Source organism: Branchiostoma lanceolatum, chromosome 5, assembly GCF_035083965.1.
Source record: "Branchiostoma lanceolatum isolate klBraLanc5 chromosome 5, klBraLanc5.hap2, whole genome shotgun sequence".
NCBI lineage: Eukaryota > Metazoa > Chordata > Leptocardii > Amphioxiformes > Branchiostomatidae > Branchiostoma > Branchiostoma lanceolatum.
Window position 1 is genome coordinate 7,296,320 of NC_089726.1, and position 7,918 is coordinate 7,304,237.

Here is a 7,918-nt window from a genome sequence, read left to right on the forward strand (position 1 = left end):
AAAACATAGAAATCAGACCATTTCTATTAAGTAGTTAGTAAAATGAGCCCGCGGTAATTTTCTTTCACCAGTAACATTAAGCGTTTGCTCATCAGTATTCCCAGAGTATACACATGACACTGTTTATGAGAGCAGTGTTGGATTTGATACCGAACGAACTATTACGTTGGGGTTACCGAGCCATGGAATATGAGACATTACCCATAAAATGTAAGGAGAAAGATTCTTTCGAGCCGATAAATCGATATGTCTGTCTGGCGGTCAGTCTTTTACCCCGACTGTACCCGCGCCTGTAGATGGAGATGCCGACACCCCAGCCACTATAGATAACTTAAACCATCTTCATCCGTGAATAGTTTCATCAGGTGACGTCACTGAGTAAAAAAAGAAATATACTCTTGTACAAAAAAAGGGTTTTATTCAACCAATGTTTCGGTAACCGTCTCTCACCTTCCTCAAGCCAATTCTGACTTCTCCACTTTGCACTGCATGCAGCTATTGGTGTCGCTGCTTATTTCTGGGACCGCATCTGTAAGGTGCAGTGCAAAGTGAACCAGTCAGAATTGCTCTGAGGAAGGTTGACAGGCGATCACTGAAACGTCGGTTGAATGGAAGTTGAATATGAAACACTAGAGTCTTTTTATTCAAAACATCTTCATATTCTTCTTTCCTCGGTCTACTTCAGCATGCTCCCTATTTTTCTCAGTTGGAACATAGCTATTTAGCTTGCCCTAATGATAAAGGCTTTAAATGGCCATTACAAGTAGTTACTCTCGGCTCTGGTACTCCGGTACTTTCATCATTAATGTGAGTTAATTCACCAATGATGAAGCGCCTACAGACGTAGCCTCAGTATACGCTCGTTTGTTGAATGTAGACAACAAATCTATTTGTAGCTGAATGAAAAATGGTTTCAATTAGTGCTATTCTTGGTACCCATTACACTAGTTATCGTTAATATCAAACTATGGAAATGATGATAAAACTTGAGCGGTCTGTGAATCGTACTATTTTTGGTTTTCATTGCAGCAGCTATCGCTCTTGTCAGATCATTATCACACACTGTGTACACGAAGCCAGTACGTTTACCATAGCTAATGGATTGGATGTGGGAAAAGTTGACGAAACGAAACATTGTCAACTTCACCATCACCCAAACTAATGGACTATGTCTCGGGCACGTACGCGGGAGTTGGTAGTAGAGTTGGTAGGTCTGCAAGTTAAGTACCACTTATTTTATGAGACTCGGTATGTGGCAAATTATGTTTTAGTGCCGCCGATTTAATCTATCTTCAGTCTAGTCCGGATGTATTAAAACATATCCACAAATAACGTGCGTTAAATTAACAATAGTCCACAGTTTTGTTTGTTTTTACTTTTCAATGTTAGAATGTAGCATTTTATTACATATTCTGTGTTTTAAATTTTGCATCTTTTAGACCAGATGTGGTCATCTGTGCATTTAGACCATTTGGGCAAGAATATGCAGTGAAAACTATCATTTTTAAACAACGAATAACAATGACAAACACATATATCTGTGGTGCCCCCGAGGCAAAGGCATCTAATACACTACAGTAGACTCATACGATGTATACACGTCAGACCGTCTGAGAATAAAACAATACAAGGTCTTTCAGTGTGTTCCAGGCAGCTTAAAGGAAGTGCGCAAGCCAGTGCAGCAATCTTGTAACTAAAGCTAAGCTGACATCCATTAGGAACCGGACCATTCATGCGTTACGACTTCAAATAACCAGGGACTCGACATGTGAATACGAAATGGGAATGCTGGTTTTTATGTTGCCTCCGTTTTCTGCAAAAGGTTTGACTGTATTTACAATAAAATGACTTCGACAAATCGTTTATTGGGATATGTGGAATATAGTTGCGACATTTACTGACATTTACTTATTTCGTCTTGGTTTTAGTTTTTCTAAAGCTTCTTCTATGTGAAAGTAAAATACTCTTGTCAAAACACTTCGATTTCCTCTGTTAAGTGTATGGAATATTTATTATGTTTACTGACATTTCATGTACTGATAAATATGATGGCCTGTGATTATGATTTTCATAAGAGTAACGTGTATAGTAAGTCTGTCTACGCTGTCGATATAAATAGCCAGTTTTAATGCCAGAGGCTTATTACAGTACAATATAATATTTCAAATACATCCATACTAATCGTGCATTCTAGAGTTTGGTTTACCAAATAATCAACGACCATTTTCGCCAAATATTATGCAAGTGACATTTACACAAACGAGAGGAGTCGGTGTTTATGGAAACTACGGGAATACAGCTTTTCAATGAGGTGATATATTCGTATGAAATGTGTGAAATCATCTCGACAACCATACAGTAGTTTCGGTTTGACAAGTGCAGTTAACCTTTTCCAAAGCATTCGCCTAGGTTTAATGTCATCTACATTAATTTTTGTAGAAGACGCAAAAGATAATGTAGAAAGTTTATTGCAAATTTCTGCCCGTAGGCTAATTGCAGGTACATGTACATAGACATGTACACGGAGTGGACGGACAGACAATGATGAACGATAATACAGTTTCCCTGGCGTTGTGAAATGTCATATCACCCAACAAAATCCACCAGCATTCCCTTATGACGTTCAGATGAAAGACAGTTCTAGAAGTCTATGTGTACAGCAGAATTGAAAGTAGTTGAGTGGGCGTTTGGGATAACGTTGAAATGGAACGGTTATGCGTCTTATGAGCCCGCGAATGTAAGAACACCTGCAGATAAACTAGGCCTAGGTGGTCTACGTTGTCGTCATATCTCAGTGCGTACGTCTGTGTCTTGTCTTTCCTTTCGTTCACCTCTTCATCTTTTTGTCTCCAGGAATGCCGCAAGCTATGCTTTTATATCTCACCGGACCCCGCGACACATTGGCGACTTCGCTGCGACTGCCGGGCGATTTGACAGCGCGCTCAACGAATTTTATCGATGTAAAACAAATCTTTTTTTCGCTTTTTGCGTTTTGTTGTCTTTTTAGTAACACTTGTACGTAACTCAAGGGTAACTCAAATCCAATTTAGGACGCAGCGAGGTCGCCACCGGTTTGCTGGTCTAGTGAGATAGCGGCTTTAGAGGTGGATTTTCCCTGACTAGACCACGTCACGAATCGGTTCGTCACAATCAGATATAACAGTGCGAGCACGTCTTTTGAGTGTATGTTGACGTTACAATGATGCGTTTTCGTGGCTACGTGCGTTGGGGTCGGTAGTAAAATGGTGGCAAGGTGATCTTGCGGTTAGGCTCCAATGTTGTGCCCTTGGGGGAGGCACTTCACACCTATTTGCTCACTCGACTCAGGTGAAAATGAGTTTGTACATAGCTTGAAAGATCCCCCCCCCCACACACACACACACTTATCGAAAAGAGAAGGGGTCCTTCCCGGTGTGACTTGTGACAGTTGTCTTACCCAGCTTGTACTTCTGTACAAAACTGTTCTCATATCACTCTGAGTCCAGACGTGCAAAATTTTGGGTGATACATCATGTTAGGTAATGAAGAGAATTCAGTCTTACAATTGCAGTTTCTGTTACAGATTAATCGTACTATATTTTATATAAATAAACATAATACAGACAAGATAACGACGCACTCAACTCATGTTAGCGGCGCCATCAAACAAGAAATTGTATTTGTATTTGCATTAATTTGTCTACCGCTTGCATCTGTTATTGGCTTTAGTTTGATTTCATTTTAGTTAAGTCATGTTTGATTTATCCAACTTTTTGCTTAATGTAACTTGCTTAAGTTTGTCATTGTCTGATATTGTGTAGCTTGTTTTGTGGCACTGTGATATAAGCTTTGTACTTGAGCGCAGTACCACTATGTCATTGTCTTTGGTCTTTGTTACTGTACTAAAAAAAACTATAAAAAAACAAGAAAGGAATTAAACAAAATTATACAAAAATTAACAACATAAAATCATTTTCGACCTTACATAAGCTGACATGTCATCGAGTATACAAATATTTCATTACAAACGTTTAAACCAAATTTTTCGCCGACGTAGAAAGCAAACAAACTTTAAAGCCCCTATCTCATCGGACCCGTTGACGACCTTGCTGCGACCGACTGATTTGACAGCTTGCTCAAGGAATTTCATTTATGTTCTTTTCAGTAATACAAATGTACTTGTAATGTTTTGCATGATATTCCCATTATAAAGTCAACTCCAACTTAGGGCGCAACGAGGTCGCCAACGTGTCACGGGTCCAGTGAGATAGTGGCTTATCTGTGAATGCACGTTCACGTCGTCAGAACACCGTGAAGCCATGTAGATCAAAGTTAACACCCGACTTTAAGTCTCCTCGTGTCTCCGTTCAAACGAGGCCCGCCTGTGGAAGGTTCTCCCGTCCTTGAGGGGTCGGAAGTGATGTCACGAGCTGAAATGGTGCGAAGGCTGAAGTAATTTTCAACCGGTGATGCATGCAAGCAGAAGTCGGCAGGCTTTGAGAAATCAATTTCGTCTAATGGTTAGCGACGTCGTGAAAGCAAATGACTAAGCCTCTAGGCGAACTGTGCGCTAAGGACTTAGGCCATGCTGATTTGATTAAATGGATGGCATCATCAATTTTCGTCCGTTTGCCCCCCCCCCCAAAAAAAAAACAAGTTTTCGGCCATACTGTAATTCGTACAAAGCAGCTACAAAATGAGAAAAATATATGCTGTACATCGAAAAAAGAATATTTCGGATTTCGGAACGCGGATACCAAAGCCAACTCCAAAGTCAAAGAAGAAGAAGTGAAAGAACAAAAAAAAGAATCTATTATCCGATATACCATACTCTGTATGTCAAGTCAAAGTGTGTTTAGCTTTGTTCATCTTACCAAGCAACCTATTTTTATTCCCACGCTCGCATCAGTTTTGGGGTCCCCTGGCCTGAGGATGTCATCCAAATAACCAAATCAATATGGCCTTATGGTAAAGCAATGTTTTCGTTTATCACCATGGTGAGGGGAACGCAGTGTAGATTCCGATAACACTTAACTACTTACGCCCAAATGTATGATGGACAAATGTAATGTTATCAAGAGCTGAATACAAGTTGTTGGCCCAAAATAGGTAGCTATTGAGCAAACCGTAACAAAACATGGAGAAAGGACTGCAGAATCTGACTGGTCACAAGAAAATGTCTTTATCAGCACAACTTGAGTATAGCGACTTTCGAATTCGTAAGGTCTGCTACAACTATACATACAAAAAAGTGTTCATGCAACAAATGAATCAACCTACGTACACACGTATATGAATAAATCAACATGTTGAGTTTACATATCATTTGCACTCTTGGTGCTAAGGTCTTTTTAACATTCTCTGATACACATAAACTATCATGAACAGTTTACCAAAGCTTTTTTTTTATTGAATATTCTGTAAACCGCCTCATGGCGTAACACACTAGGTTTGTACTGAAGAGTACAAGCTGCATTTCCGAACAGATTTATTTGATCCACTCACACCAGAAAGGACCCCTACTCTTTTTGATAAATGTGGTGGGTTCTTTTACGTGCTCAAGGTATGGCTCTCCTAAAAACGGGACCTCCATTTAATGTCCTATCCGAGGGTCGTGCCTAAGCCAAGCTAGTTACTCATTTTCAGCTGAATGAAGTGGGTAAAGTCGTGTTAAGTACTTTTCCAAAGGGCACAACGTCAACGGGACAAATCAGGGGACTCTGGATTCGAACCTAGGATTTCTGGGGTCTGGGCAAAACAGTGACTGGAGCCACTGCGCACCACCGAGACGCCACACATATATATTGTCGTATAAACCATGCTGTTCATCTTCTTATCACAATGTTTTCCACTCTCAGAATCCCAAGACACTATCCAGACACTGTGAATTTACCGCCGGAGCCGGCATGTTGTTGGGGATGTTGTTGTGGTAAAACTTTCCAGATGCTGGCGCGCGAGTTGTTATCATCAATGTCAAGACGCGCCAGGATATCCCCGCACGTCATCATACTGCACACTGGATCAAACTGAACATTGAAATAACATTCCGTTAAGATGCATACCTAAAGGCCCCCTCTCATTGGGCTACGGTACTGTGGCGGTGACGTGCGGTAGCTTGGAAATGGCTACCGCCGCAGTGCCGTGCACAGACCTCAGCGTACCGTCCTAGTGACGTCTCAGTGCCGTACCAGTGCCGGTCCACACCGCCGGCGTGCCGGATGAAATGGCGATTTTTTTCAAAATTTGAAAAAAAACGCAAGTGGCAAAGTGCCGCGCGCTCGCCGGGAGCTTACCGGGAGCTCACCGCGCGCGCTATTGTGTAAAAAGTGATATGTCAGTTTCAAGGTTATACGTATATTCTATAACATGTTACCTTTGTTGCACCAAGTGTCATAAGTGAAAATCCTTTTATCATTTGATATCAGTTTTTGATGTATTTTTTATGATTTTGCATTGTATTTTGATTCATTAACAGCACTGCGATTTCTGATTAATTGAAATCACTACCATCAAAATACAATCGGTCCATTTCCCTAGCTATTGATCTGTTTAAGAGTTTGGTTAAACCTATTTTACTACATTGTAGTGAGGTTGATGATTGTAGCTGTAGATCTTCTGATATTTTCATTGGGATATTGCTTAATCCCACTGAAAATTAGATCATTGTACATTTATTCCACTACGGAAGTTGTTAGACTAGTCGCTCAGGAAAGGAATCAGCCCACTCGTCTACATGCACTCGCCCTGCTCTTGTGCCATTCAGGAAATACAGTGATAAATTGAACTTAATATACCAGTCAGGCACTGTATCGCAAATTTTACTCAATGTTTCGCCGTGAATTGGAAGAATTCCTATTGATCGTTGATAGTCAAACACAGTTGATTAGATACTCTCGCTAAGATTAAATAATTTACCTACTAACAGGATCATTAAAAAACATACGACACTTAATCATTCGAAGAAGAAAATGACTTGGCTACACGAGTTCAGAACATACTATGTTGACAAGTTTGGCTTAGCCCCGCAGTCAATACCAACTGTTTTGGCTATACATTTAAAGAAAGTGTGAAACTCACATTTCTCCTTGGCTTGAGGGAACCACTTAGAAATATTAGTAAACTCATCACATAATATAAAATCTAAAATCACTTTGGTAGGGAAGACTATATCACATCAAATCATAATAAACCAAGTATAACTACACTGAGAATCAGCGCAGGTTGTCTAGAAGTTGAAAAGGATATCCGGATCGACACCACAACACACCAGGCACTCACAGATTGTGTCCCACATGTAATGAAAATATTGAAGATAAATTTCAATTTGTAATGGCCATGGCCTGTCCCACTTATGGCAAAGAGACAGATGCGCTGTTACAAAGTATTACTACTAAGACAAACTTCACCCTATCTTGTACACAGAACGATATGTCCCATGTATTGTTGCCATGTCCAACTCCTATACCACCTACATATTAGGTCAATTTCATTATACTTCATCCTAAAAGCGAGTACATCCATACATGGCTTTATTGTAATTCATACACTGTTATCGATAATGTTTTGTACTTATAATTGTAGGATAGGTTAGCCTTGCAGTATTGTTGATTTAGTGCCATATATTGTACCATATACGATTGTCGAACAATAAAGTTCATTCAGTAACTTGCTCATCTGGGCTTCCAACGCAAATGCGCCGCACGTCAGTGAGAGTGCGAAGGAAAATTGGTGAAAGAAACGCGACGGTGCCGTAAAAATCTGCCGTGGCAGTGCCGCCGCAGTGCCGGAGCCCAGTGAGAGGGGGCCTTTACACCCCCCCCTTCCACTGGAGGCTGCAACATCCCTGTGACCACTGTGCGATAAAAGATTTCACAGATCGCTCAACGACTCTTATAGATAATTTAAAGAACGAATTTCCTTGCGTTCTGTGTGTTTTGTT